Genomic DNA, 15,125 nt, shown 5'->3' with positions numbered 1-15,125 from the left:
TGCCGACTGCGACCCCCCCTGTGGAGCGTGGCTGCTGGGGGGCCTGATTGTGAAGTGCAGCTCACAAAATGACAAAAGCTAGGGGTAAATATGCAGAGCTGACTGGGAAGCGAGTGCCACGAAGTAAGAAGCTGAGCACCTGAGGCACAAAGAGAGCCTTGATACCGGGTGCTGCCTCGTGCTTTTCAGCATTACTGTGAAGAGGGGGAGTGCCATCTGCCCTGATTGAGGGGAGGACCGGGGACCAAAACAGCACGAGGCCTATCAGGCTCTAATAAGAGCTGTGACACCAGGGAACTGGACAGGTAGTTGCAGACCACGAGGGCAACGCTGGTTGGACCTGGACTGGTGGCGCGCCTGGACTGAAGAACCCGGTAGAGTGCGACACACAGTGAACTACTCAAGCATAAAAAAGGCTAACATCAATGAAAACACGTAGGAGGTGGCAGGTCCGGCTTTATAGGACACCAGGAGTGACGTGGAGCAGTGCCAAACGACATCTACTTGAACGGGAATCCTTGAACTGCGCAAGCTCTGGGAGGAATAGTACGAGCAGAGGACAGTGTGGCGCAAAACTGACTCGCGATCGCAGGAAAGCTGGTCATACCAAATCCTGCATAAGGGGCCACTGGATGCTGAACCACGCCCAAGCTCAGACACCTGTGGAACTCTCGCGCGAGAGAAACACAAGTCAAAGAACCACTAACAGGCAGCACGGGGCAACCCCATGTCCACAGTTGCTCATTTCCAAACCAGCAGAAGTGAGAACTAACCTGCAACCGCAACCATGGGTAAACCAGACAAGACCCAGCCAAAAATCACGTTCGAGAACACTAAAAAGCAAATGGACCGAGGAACAGAAGAACAGTCACAGCAACATGAGGAGGCCGGCGCATCTAGTGGAGTCACAAATGCCGAAGTACAAAACATGTTTACGACAATACAAACTGCACTCTCCAATATAGATGGAAAAATGTACTCTCTCACATACCGAGTCGACAGAATGTCAGAGCGCCTGGACAAGCATACCGAACGGCTAGACATGGCTGAGCGAAGAATCTCCGAAGCTGAGGATGCCCAGGTGCAGATGGATGCAAAACAGTCGAGAATGGACAAGCAATTGGCGGCTATATCAGCGAAGGCAGAGGATTTGGAAGCGAGATCTCACAGAAATAATATCCGCCTGACGGGCATATCGGAGACAACAAGTACGGGCCCCATGGAGCGGTATGTGGAACAACTGCTCATAACAATGCTGGGTCGGGAAACCTTCTCCGAGATCTTTATTATCGAACGTGCACATAGATCCTTGGCACCAAAGCCGCCGACTGGCTCGCCACCTAGACCAATTATAGCATGGATATTAAACTACAGGGATCGAGACGCGGCACTTCGAAAGGCAAGGGAATTGGGGAAGCTCTCGCATGACGGAATGGACTGTACCCTGATTTCATGGTACCGGTACTGAAAGCAAGAAAGAAGTTTGGGCAGGTGAAGCAGAAGTTGAGATACCTCAATATCCCTTACGAAATGCTGTACCCAGCAAGGCTCAGGATCACAGACGGAGGGAAGGTGAAAATATATACAGAACCAAAGGACGTGCTAAAATTCCTGCAACAGAAAGGCCACACAAGACCAAAAAGGAGATCACCAAGAGGGGAGATAGTGGAGCAATCTACAACCTCTGACGTCGAGTAGCAGGAAGCTGAAGTGGCGCCAAGCCTCCATTGCCCGTCTGACAGATATGAAGCGCTCAAGGTGGCAAAGGATAGATAAATAATGGCTTTGATTTCTGAGGGACTGCCGCTACTACTGCCGACCGGAGGTCGGCACACAACAGGGGACTAGCTCTGGAGGTTACTCGGAGGGCTGAGTGAACGAACAGAAGCAGGCCACGCTTCAGAGAGACAGGCACCCAACGCAGATAAGTTGAACCCCATTAAACTTTAAACAAATTTGTCTATTGTTGTGCTGAGTATTGAACCTATATATATTTGAACTCAATCCCCCTCAAAGACATTGATTTGCTATTCAGGTCCTATTGGTAACACCTTTAGTAACATTCTATGTTATACAGAGTCTAGATGAAACATGCTTGCGGGGCATTGCCCATGTGGGGAAACGGGCCGGCAGCAAGTATATGTACATCTACGACACATAATACGTGGTCCCGAATAGATTACTGGCTGCTTACGGAAGAGGCATGCACGTGGACACGAGAGGTTGTACATCTGCCCAAGACATTATCAGATCACGCCCCAGTCAGCCTCACGATGGACATCCCCACACATATTCCCCGGCATTTTACATGGAGACTACAGGGAGGGGCTTTATTAGACCAAGTATTTCACACTGAGTTGCGACAGGCGATAACCGATTTCTTTGAGCTAAATGAAGGATCAGTGGACAGTGCGGGGACACTGTGGGAAGCTTTTAAGGTAACAATTTGAGGTCATTGCATTAACAAACATGCCGGGATTCTGAAGGATATCCAACAACAATTACATACAATAGAGAAGGACATCAGTACGCTAGAAGCGTAACATGCACAGACATACGATCCAGTCCTACAAGCTCACATTAGGGACAGAATGGATGATTATCAGAGATATGCAGAGGACAAGATGAAATACAGATCAAAACGACACGCAGCGCGCAACTATGGGGAGGGCGGTAGGCCGGGGCGACCCTTGTCGAGTAAGATTAGACCCTCATACACGACGTCATACATAACACAGATAAGAGATGACGCAGGCCAAATATTGTATGACACCACGTCCATAACTAACTGTTTTAGACAGTACTATACACAGCTTTATAGCACACAAACACACACTGCAGGGGACGAAATAAATCACTATCAACAGGACATAACTCTTGCATGGCACCGAAAGTTTCTGAATCACCATATTACCAAAGATGAGTTAACTAACGCAATCAACTCGTTACCAAACAACAATGCTCCAGAGGTGGACGGACTCCCCGGGGAGTTCTATAAAATGTATGAAGACCTGGTAATACCACATTTAGCAGAAATGTATGGGGAAGCATACGAAGAAGGCAGACTCCCCATCTCCCTGAGAGAAGCACTTTTAGTGACGCTCCCTAAGCCAGATAAAGACCTGTCAAGATGCGAACCGTACCGACCCCTGTCCTTGATAAATATAGGCACAAAGATTTTAGCCAAAGTCATTGCAACTAGAATACAGGTCTTGCAAGAAAAGCTGGTATTGCCTGACCAAGCAGGATAAGTACCCACCAGATCTACGCCCCAAAATATACGCACCAGCTTTGCCCTGTACCATCATTTAGACCCAGAATTGCCAGCAGCGGCTGCACTGCTAGATGCTGCGAAGGCTTTTGATTCGGTAGAATGGTCATTTATGTTTGTGGTATTACGTAGAATGGTGTTCCTGGAACCTTTCCTCAGATGAATAGAGATTTTATATCATGCCCCAACAGCTAGGATTAGACTGAATGGGCAGATATCAGATCCGATTGCAGTATGCAGAGGGATGAGACAGGGCTGCCGGCTGTCGCAAATCTTATTCACTTTAATTTTGGAACCTATGGCCTGTAGGATCCGCCAGTGTCACAGGGAGGCGGCTCTACAGTTTAGCCTACGGCCTCTAAGCATCTCCTTATATGCAGACGACTTGGTAGTATTTATGCGACACCATAATATACACTTAAATAATCTTATCAGAGAATACGTCCGCTTTGAGCAATACGCAGGGTTGAGAGAATTAACTGGGACAAATCAGTGGTTATCCCACTAACGTCGGCTACGACCCAACCAGAACTAGAGTACCCTCTGAAATGGCAAACTGACCCGGTGAAATATTTGGGCGTATGGATACATAGAGACCCCAAAGTTGTCATTAGGGAAAACTATGGCAGGGCTCTGACTAAGCTGGATGAGCAAATAACTAGATGGATACAGATGACCCTAACATTGGCAGATACAATTGCGCTACAGAAGATTATTGTACTGCCCCATTTTTTGTACCTATTTACTAATATCCCAATCTGGCTGACACAGGCTTACTTCGTGGAGCTGCTGTCAGCGATACAGAAACTGACGTGGGCGGGTAAGCAGGCTAGGATCAGCTGGACTACTCTGACAAAACCATATCATAAGGGCGGGCTTGGGGCACCGGACCTGCAGCTACACTTCTACTGCGCACAAGCACAACATACTCACTACTGGACTAAACCGCATGCGTACCTTTCGCATGTTGCAGTGGAAACAGACAGTGTATCCAGAATCAGGCAGCCAGGTTGGTCTATGGTCTACCAAGATCCTCCCACACCAAGCCCCTCTTAAAGAAGCTTCATTGGCTCCCTGTTGCTCAACGCAGCCTTTTCAAGCTCGGCTGCCTGACCCACAAAGCTCTCTCCTCCCAGGGACCCTCTTTTATTTCCTCTCTCTTGCACCGATATGTTCCCCAGCGTGACCTCCGCTCCTCCAACCACAATCTTCTCACCCCCTGCCCCTTCAGGCGAAAAAAACACGGTGGTCTACGATTCTCCACTCAGGCCCCTCTTTTCTGGAACTCTCTACCTCCAGCACTCCGCCTCCTCTCATCCTACGCCCACTTCAGGAAATCTCTGAAAACTTGGCTCTTCTCGTTAGCCTATAATTAGCTTACCTGATCTGTACTGGATAGCCTTCCCACCCCAGCGCCAAGAAATGGTAGGTGTATGTGCGCTTTACAAGTTTTTTTATAATAATAATATAATAATAAAGTGTACAACCCACCCCACTGATAGAGTTTGTGTCGAAACCGAGGCCTTACACACATAGGGACACAATACAACCTGTGTGCTGCACTTCACATGCATGGCATGCATTAGCACAAAGAGACAATAAACTGCCGATATACGCACCAGCGCTGCCCATTGCTAATCACCCAAAGTTATCAGTCACACAAGAAAAGGGCATGGTGGTATTGCTAGAAGAGATGAAACTTTCCACTATGAAAGATGTTTTCCTACACAGCAGATTCATCCAAAGGAATGACCTGGCGCTAAGCACACACAACACACCAATGAAGACATTCGCTTACCTACGGCTGCAAGCGGAATTCTATAGAACCTACCCGTAGGAACCACCAACGTTACTAGCCTTGCAGTCACTACTCATTGCGCCATCGCACCAGAAGTTAATCACCCGCCTATACAACACGTCACAATCGGAACAAAGTGAAGGGGTAAATAGATCTTTAGCCAGATGGGAAGCACTGCTAGGAGACAAGATAGAGGAACAGGACTGGGAATATAGCTGCACACAACTTCAATTACTGACATCGAACTGTAATCTACGAATAATACATTTTACATTTTTTCACCAATTCTATTATACCCCAACCCAGCTCCACAGATACGGCCTCAGAACACAAGACCGGTGTCATAGATGTAACGATTTGATCGCAGATTTCCTACACTTGGCGTGGGCATGTCCACAAATACATAAACATTGGCTCGACATTATGGGAGCGATAAGCGAAATGCTAGCTGCACAGGTACCAAACACGCCTCTTGTGTGCTTATTGGGGATATATAAATTAACAACGACAAAAAAACAAAAGTTTCTGGCTGTGGCACTGCTATTGTCAAAACGACGAGTGGCCATTAGATGGGAAAGCAAATGTCCCCCTAGATTCAAAGACTGGCTAGTGGATATGTCACATTGTAGGGAAACTATGGAGACATACGTCGAAGAACTACCGCTTTCATCGAGACCCCGCGATTGCTGGGAACCACTGAAACAATACCTGTTAACGTTACAAGAGGAGGAGTAATATAACCTATATGGCTAACAATGTTTATTATGAGGGATGTTCTGTCATAACATTTTTTCCCTTTTGCAATCTAGGGGAAGATGGAAAGATTAATGTTCTAATTTCAAGTGTATTGCAGCGTGGTATTTGTGGAGACCTGATGGGCTGTAAACCTATGACAATAAGTTTCTATTACTGTAATGTGCTGGATGTAAGTATTATTGTCTGTTCTGCTTATACGAAATAACAAGATTGCTGTACATAAAGGCCTATATGCGTATGGATACATACCTTTGTACAATGGAAATGCATAAGTATTTGCAAAGTGTAATTGTTGACCAGAAGAAATAAAAAAAACAATAATATGAGGAATTTAATAGCGCTAGTGACGATGGTAATAATAAACACAAGTACAATGATAATGTAGTTAAACAAGCACTGCGTCACATTTCGAGTCTCTTCCTAGCACACCTGAGAGACCCTCTAGTTTTCCGGCCCTACATGGCTACTCACAGTGGTGAAGTTCACAGCGCCGCGGCCGCAGTCGTCATTGCGGTACCTGGCGTAACAAAGGCCCCCCCGCAGGCCACGCGGTGCGGGGGGGCCCACTCCCTTCAGTAAATGAACGGGGTCCCGGGGCCCCACTCAGCTCTTCAGTGAGAGCTTGCTGTGAGAGAGGCTTGCGCTGAAGCAAGCCTCTCTCCGTCTCCTCTGAAGCAGGTGCTGCAGCCTGCCCTGAGCCCCTCGCCCCCTCCCGCTGACTGAAGAGAAACAATGTAACAAGTTGAAATGTTTCTTTTCAGTCAGAGGGAGCGAGGCCGGAAACAGGATCGGGGTGGGGGGCCCCAGAGAGCAGGAGGCAGCACAGAGCACTGCTCCGGGACCCTGACAAGGTTTGAGAGTGGAGTCGCCAATTCTGTGGAGTTGACAATTAGGGCGCAGAACAAGTCATGAGGTCAGGTCTACCTAGTTGTGAGAGGGGAAATGGAGATGGTGTTCTTCCGGCAGGTTTTGAAGGCACATACCACTCTCATGACAAGAGTATGGATGCAAATATGCATGTTATTCATGAACTGGTTGCCATTTCCTAACAAAGAATGGGCAGACGGGTAACACGCTGTCCCACACACTTGCAAGACTATGTTTTGAATTAATGCTTTCAAGATCCTATCTTCGCAATGTTGTTAAATATTGTAGTGCTATATGACAACTTTTGTTGTTGTGTAATTACAGGGCCTTGAATATGTTTTCACCATGTTACATTTGCAAGATTCTATCTTATCAATGTTGTCAAATATTGTAGTACTATTTCACAACTTTGGTTGTCATGTAACACCGCACCTTTAGCTGTAGCTCTCCACTGTGAAGTATTTTAAACAATAGCTTGATTCCTATAGGAAATCTTAGGGTTGGATATTTTCGAGCTTTTTGATGAGGGTGGTGTGGAAAGTTTGTATTCTTTAGTGAATTTGCCTACAGAACATCAGTATATTGTTTCTCTGAATTCAAACTGTGACAAAGGTGGAGAATGTCTTGAGTCGGTATCTCCTTTGGGAGTGGGGGCCCTCAGAGTCAGCATTCTCAAGGGCAAAGCTCATATGAGAAGGGATGAGGCAGCAAAATGGTGCCCTCAGGTAAGCACTCTTGCTAGAAGCACCATGTCGGCGTCCGCAGGGGAGGTTGTAAGGGGGGGCCGAGAAGGGTGCAAGGCAGAGGGGAGAAGGGTTCAAGACAGAGGGGAGAAGAGTGCAAGGCAGAGGAGAGAAGGGTGCAAGGTAGAGAGGAGAAGGGTGCAAGGCAGAGGGGAGAAGAGTGCAAGGCAGAGGGGAGAAGGGTGCAAGGCAGGGGGGAGAAGGGTGCAAGGCAGAGGGGAGAAGGGTGCAAGGCAGGGGAGAGAAGGGTGCAAGGTAGAGAGGAGAAGGGTGCAAGGCAGAGGGGAGAAGGGTGCAAGGCAGAGGAGAGAAGGGTGCAAGGTAGAGAGGAGAAGGGTGCAAGGCAGAGGGGAGAAGGGTGCAAGGCAGAGGAGAGAAGGGTGCAAGGTAGAGAGGAGAAGGGTGCAAGGCAGAGGGGAGAAGAGTGCAAGGCAACTCCTTAATATCCTAGAGCCCTATATCGATGGGCCCTCCCTTACCATTTTGGGAGATTTTAATTTCCATTTGGAAAAACATACTTCCCCTGACACTTCCCAATTGCTGGATGCTTTATCCTCTTATGACATACCTCTGTTGGGGACTGGGCCCACTCATCTAGCTGGCCACACCCTAGATGGAATCTTTAGTAACGACTCCCGACTTTCCATTGGTATCCCCTTCCCTCTGTCTTGGTCAGACCATTTTGCAGTTCCTTTTTGTCCCCCCCCCCCTCTCTCAATGGCCTCCAGCACCTTCACACCAAGTGGGTCTTGAGAAGGAACTTTGGGGAGATTACTAATAACTCCCTCGCCCCTTTCCTGGTCACGCATAAGCGTTCTTTCACCGGTGATGTTCACTCGATGGCTCTTGACCTTTCAAATTCCTTGACGGAGGCTGTCAACTCACTCGCTCCGGCTAGCCTTCACTATTCTGCTAGAAAATGGCCCTCTGCTCCCTGGTACTCTGAATCCCTTAGGAATCTTAGACAAGGCTGTAGAAGGCAGGAAAGGCTCTGGAGGACACATCTCGACCCTATAGAGAGGGAAAAACACAGAGCTCTCCTTAGAGACTATAAAGCGGCCGTACTTAGAGATAAACAGGCTCATTATTCCAAACTTACGTCCTCCCTCAAATCACCCAGTGATCTATTTAAGATTGTGGATAATCTCTCCCTCATTCAGATGCCTGATCCTATAACACCCTCACAGGCTCTATGTGATCAGATTTCCACTTTCTTTCATGAGAAGATCATGAATATTTACAGAGACCTGGAATCTTGCAACTCCAGTCCACTTTCTGCCTCTTCCCTGACCCCTCCGGATGTCTCGGTCCTTACCCCCTCCCACTCTTTTTCCCAGTTCCCCTCTATCACTCTTACCCATCTGAACTCTTTGCTGGACAAGCTGAAGTCCGGATCTCCTCTGGACCCATGTCCCCTTAAGGTCCTCAAAGACTGCAGACACACTATCCTTCCGCCTTTGATGGACGTGATGAACATGGCCATTTCAGAGGGGATTTACCCCCTCCCCTGGAAGCTGGCTATTGTAAAGCCCTTACTCAAAAAACCTACACTGGACCCCGGGACATTAAAGAACTTTCGTCCCATCTCCCTTCTCCCTGCCCCTGCTAAACTTCTGGAGTCTCATCTCAACCTCCATCTAAGTTCCTTGACAGTACCAACTCTCTTGATCACTCTCAGCATGGTTTCCGGAGGACCCACAGCACTGAGTCGGCTCTCACAGTGGTGGTCGATAGTATTCGCTCTAAGGTCGACACCGGTCAAACCACCTTACTGGTGCTACTTGACCTTACGGCGGCTTTCGACACCCTGTCTCCCTCCATTCTTGTTAGCCGACTCAGTGAGCTGGGAGTAAAGGGTTCTGCACTTAATCTTCTTGCCTCCTTTCTCGACCAACGGAAGCAAAGGGTCAAGCTAGGCGAGCACATGTCATCTGTCAAAGCCGTGAAGTGTGGGGTCCCCCAGGGCTCCTCACTGAGCCCGACGCTTTTTAACATTTATGTCGCTCCTCTCGCCAAGCTTATAAGATCCTTTGGGCTGGAAGTGCTCTCCTACGCCGACGACACGCAGATTATGGCCTCCATCTCCCAATCTGTGAGCTCCACTGCGCATAATTTTAAAAACTGCATGGAGTCGGTCGCCGGATGGATGGTCAAGAACTTCCTTAAACTGAATGGCGAGAAAACGGAGGTCCTTGTTTTTGGGGGCAAAAGTGAGACCTGGTCCCTGGATTGGTGGCCGCCTGTTCTTGGGGCTTGCCCTGTGCCAACGTTCTCTGCCCGCAACCTTGGGATCATTTTGGACACCTCCCTTTCTCTGGACAAGTAGGTCAGTAGGACTGTGTCCACCTGTTGCAATGCCCTGAGGATTCTTAGAAAGATCACTCATTATCTTTCCCCTGGGGCACGCAAACAGGTGGCAATAGCAGTCATTGCCTCCAGTCTTGACTACTGCAACGCCCTTTATTTCGGCATTAGCAGTGGTCTCAGCGCCTCCAGACCGTTCAGAATGCGGCGGCCCGGTTTGTTGTAGGCGCCCCCAAACGCTCCTCGGGTACTTCCATCAGAAAAGACCTGCACTGGCTCCCTATGCAGGCAAGGATCAACTTTAAGGCTTTATGCCTTACTCATCGTGCCCTGAATCAATCTGGACCGGAGGCTATCCGTGCCCTTGTGGCCCATTATGTCCCTGGGAGAACACTGCGCTCATCCAGCAAATGTCTACTCACTGTCCCCCGTATTGCCAAAGCCAGATGGGGTGGAAGGTCCTTTCGTTTCCTTGCGCCCAGACTCTGGAATACGCTCCCAAAGGACCTCAAGGGGATCTCTTCACACATACATTTCCGTAGGGCACTTAAGACTTGGCTATTCCAACAAGACTATCTCTAATTTCCTCCTGGTTGATTTATGAGCTCTCTGGATTCCATCCTCAGCGCCTTGATGCCTCCGGGTTTAGTCGCGCTTTCTGCATATAAATTCTCTTTAATAATAATAATAATAATAAGGCAGAGGAGAGAAGGGTGCAAGGTAGAGAGGAGAAGGGTGCAAGGCAGAGGGGAGAAGAGTGCATGGGGGAGGGGGAAAGGGTGCAAGGCAGAGGGGAGAAGGGTGCAAGGCAGAGGGGAGAAGAGTGCAAGGCAGATGGAGAAGGGTGCAAGGTAGAGAGGAGAGGGGTGCAAGGCAGAGGGGAGAAGAGTGCAAGGGGGAGGGGAAAAGGGTGCAAGGCAGAGGGGAGAAGGGTGCAAGGCAGAGGCAAGAAGGGTGCAAGGTAGAGAGGAGAAGGGTGTAAGGCTGAGGGGAGAAGAGTGCAAGGCAGAGGAGAGAAGGGTGCAAGGTAGAGAGGAGAAGGGTGCAAGGCAGAGGGGAGAAGAGTGCAAGGGGGAGGGGAAAAGGGTGCAAGGCAGAGGAGAGAAGGGTGCAAGGCAGAGGGGAGAAGAGTGCAAGGGGGAGGGGAGAAGGATGCAAGGCAGATGGGAGAAGGGTGCAAGGTAAAGAGGAGAAGAGTGTAAGGCAGAGGGGAGAAGGGTGCAAGGGGTAGGGGAGAAGGGTACAAGGCGGAGGGAAGAAGGGTGCAAGGCAGAGAGGAGAAGGGTACAAGGTAGTGAAGGGTGCTAGGCGGAGGGGAGAAGGGTGCAAGGCAGAGGGGAGAAGGGTGCAAGGCAGAGGGAAGAAGGGTGCAAGGTAGAGGGGAGAATGGTGCAAGGCAGAGGGGATAATGGTGCGAGGTAGAAAAGGTTGCAAGGCGGATGGGGAGAAGGGTGCAAGGGGGAGGGGGAGAAGGGTGCAAGGGGGAGGGCGAGAAGGGTGCAAGGCAGAGGGGAGAAGGGTGCAAGGGGTATGGTGATGAAGTTAAAAACGTGCCCCCCCCCGGAAATATTTTTGCGGACTCCCATGGCAACACACACTACTTTGTGAGAGAGAGTGGGAGAGAGTGGAGAGAGACAGTGGAGAGAGAGAGAGAGAGAGAGAGAGAGAGAGTAGAGAGAGAGGGTGGAGAGAGAGAGTGGATACAGAGACAGTGGAGAGAGAGTGGAGAGAGAGAGTGTAGGGAGACAGTGTAGACAGAGTGGAGAGAGTGGAGAGAGAGAGTGGAGAGAGAGAGAGTGGAGAGAGAGTGGAGAGAGAGTGGAGGGAGAGTGGAGAGAGAGTGGAGAGAGAGAGTGGAGAGAGAGAGGAGAGAGAGAGTGAAGAGAGAGAAGGGAGAGAGAGAAGGGACAGAGAGAGTGGAGCGAGAGTGGAGGGAGACAGTGGAGGGAGACAGTGGAGAGAGAGTAGAGAGAGAGAGAGAGGGAGGGTGAGAGAGTGGAGAGAGAATAGAGAGAGAGAAAGTGGAGAGAGAGACAGTGGAGATAGAGTGGAGAGAGAGTAGAGACTGACTGACTCAGAGACTGAATACTGACTGACCGAGAGACTAACTGGCTGAGAGACTGACTGAGAGAGAGAGAGAGAGAGAGAGACTGACTGGCTGAGAGACTGACTGAAAGAGAGAGAGAGACTGACTGACTGAGAGAGAGAGACTGACTGACAGGCTGACAGAAAGAGAGAGATAGAGAGACTGACAGAGAGAGAGAGAGAGAGACTGACTGACTGAGAGAGACTGACTGACTGAGAGAGAGAGACTGACAGAGAGAGAGAGACTGACTAACAGAGAGAGAGAGAGACTGACTGACTGAGAGAGAGAGACTGACTGACTGAGAGAGAGAGACTGACAGAGAGAGAGACTGACTAACTGAGAGAGAGACTGACTGACTGAGAGAGAGAGAGACTGACTCCCTGAGAGAGAGAGAGAGAGAGAGAGAGAGAGAGAGAGAGAGAGAGAGAGAGAGAGAGAGAGAGAGAGAGATACTGTGATGGAATTGGGGTCACAGTGTGTATGAAGCTATGCAATGCCTCTTAAGATAGCTATTGTCTACTTATAAAAATGTGTTATCAAAATGTGCTCTTTGTAGTTACATCTGATATGGAAATACTGCATTGTCGCATTGTGTAATGTTTTAAAATGGAAATGGGAAGGAGCAGTGGATGCACTTTTGTCAAAACTGAACGATGAGTGGGCCCAATGTTGTATATCATGATAGGAGTCTGAATCAGGAAACCCACCTAAAATTGGGCAAACTTCCCCGGCCTACTGATGGCAGGGACCCTGTAATGAATGGACCACCACCTATGATAGCCTGCGGGCAGACTAAGCCCAACCTTTAACTCTACCATCCAGTGTTACTTATAACGGCTGTATTGGTGAGAGTGGCGCAACAATCGCCCTGCATTTCCTGCAGTATGGCGGGTCGCTGGCCTGAGAGCTCTAGACTGGCACAGAGGATGGGAGGGGGGCACCCTCCATGTAGTTTGCAGAGGGGCCCCCTTAAGTTTCGTTACGCCACTGCCGGCAGCACAGCAGCATGTCGTCAGCCAGGCCTAGGTAAGCAATGTAGCGACCCACCTCCTCGTCCTGCTCCAATCCCGGAGCGGGCCAGCACACAGCACATCGTTTTTGCTGAGTGCCGAGTCCGACGTGCAGAACCAGTTGTAGTTGCAGATGGTGATGGTGAGAAAGGTCATCACGTCTGTTCCTCAGAGGCAGGCGAGTTGGGGACTCTATGTGCGGACCAATCACTGATCGGCTGGTTATTGGGACGCTGGAGCCAAATGGCTTTTCACACGGTGCTCGGTCAAAGACGGGCACTATATTGGCAGTGTAAATGGGAATCTAGCTCCTATTGGGTTAGTAACATTAAAACTGTATAGCACGTTTAATAATAAATGTGTGAGCTACCGGCGTCAACATAGTAGATGATGCCAGAATCATGTAACACTCACACCATCTACTGTGTATAAAATGCAGAGTACATGTGTACCTATTGGTGATGAACTCATAAGGGTCCATGTCATGTGCATGAATACTTGGAGATCAGCATAAACAGTATAGGACTACTGCATCAGTGTGGACGTCAAGATCCAAAAGCATCCTCGGGCGAGGGCCAGATGTCAGGAGATACTTGCAAGACATTTGGAAGACATTATAAAGAGGTATACAGCAGTCAAAGCTCCAGGCTACTCAATAGTATGCATGTTGCAAATGTCACCAGTACAGCGAAGTTAAACAAACCCCAGCCGGGTCTGGTGGCTCAGTGGACTAATGCTTCCTCTACAGGGGCCTGTGTTGGACCTCATGGTCGCAGGATCCCGGCGGGTCCACTCAGCCTTTCATCCATCTGAGGTCGATAAAATGAGTACCATTGAGTTGGGTAACAAGAAACATCTGTTATTCAGCGCCAAGATACCTCCGGGTGAACGTGCGCTTTACAAATACATGTTATGTTACACACACCCCTAAGGAGGCCATATTGAACATATTATGATTAATCAGAAACATGATATAAGCAGCATCGCCCCTCATCATTTTTGCTCCATGTGTAGTGTGGACATCTTGTACATCTATTGCGGTGAGATATACACACCCACTTCTTCGTTATGCTATGGGTTTTTTTAACATAACGACCCCTCAATCCTGGTGGGTCACTTCTACGGTGGTTTCAAGCATGCGGTGGAGAAGGCACCCCCAGGTCCAATAGTCACACTGCTTTTTGGGACTCCTCAAGATATTGTGGTGAGGGTGGTGGTGATCACTGCTTATGCCCTCCAGGGCCACGCTGCAGGAACGGCTGATAGGGTAGTGTGTCAGTACCGAGAAGGCGCCGCCTCAAGACCCCTGCCCCAGGCGATTCACAGTACCCGCATTCTAAGGCAGTGAGAGGAGTGATAGGCGCAACACAAAGCCCTTGTGATATTGTATGGAGCAAGTTGCAGGCCCCAACCCCAAGGCTCAATATGATGTACTGTTTCCAGTCTTGACCACAGGCTCCCACGCAGGCGTCGGTGAATGCAGGCCGCTTCCAGAAGCTGTCTCAGATCGCTGCTCAGATCCCACAACAAAGGACCTCCAGGCCTCGCAACACCGTGCCCCTCGCACATTCTGTCACCGCAGGTCAGTATGTCCATATGGTCCCTACACTGTCAGTTTACGTTTCCAATGCCTCAAGCCAACATAATGGTTGCTGCGGAGGTAGGGGTGCATCGTTGGGGGTCATATTTGCCCATCTCCAAGCCGAACCAAGTGCTGAATCGGCCGGACCCAGTCACCAGCAGCAATACATGCAGGCCTGGGTCAGACAGCGGGTTGCCCCACTTGTTTCACGGTTTCCTGCAGGGGCTCATTCTCCCCCTACCTTTGCAAGTGTGCCGTGCCTTGTTTTTCAACGGCCGCCACTGTATAAATTTGCACACAAAAAACAAAATCGCCTCTTGCCATCCATCTGCTCAATACTCAATAATCCGTAACAATATCTTTCTCCTGTGGCCCACAGGCCTAATATCTAAAGGCTGTTGGTCACTATGATACCGAAACACAGTTTTCGTTGGCGCCGAGACGACGTTGGGCCAGGCACCAAGGTGAGGCCTGGGCAGCGAAGTTGCAGAAGCGTTGTGTGCCTGACCGGCCCGCGGTCGTAACTACTAGCAAAGGGGTGCGATTGAGAGAGGTGGCCCTTGACTTCTGGCGGGTACAACCTAGTACTGCAGCTCAACACTTGTACTCACCGGTTTCAGCTTGGTCTCACGGGCCCAGATGCAGCTCGTTCAAGGAAGGAGGGAAAAATAGGAACCCAGCACAGACTGAAGGAAGCAGTGCTGGAAA

The sequence above is a fragment of the Lissotriton helveticus genome, chromosome 7 (assembly GCF_964261635.1).
Source record: "Lissotriton helveticus chromosome 7, aLisHel1.1, whole genome shotgun sequence".
Classification (NCBI taxonomy): domain Eukaryota; kingdom Metazoa; phylum Chordata; class Amphibia; order Caudata; family Salamandridae; genus Lissotriton; species Lissotriton helveticus.
The sequence above is the reverse complement of the archived record's forward strand: the minus strand, read 5'-3'. Positions refer to the sequence as shown.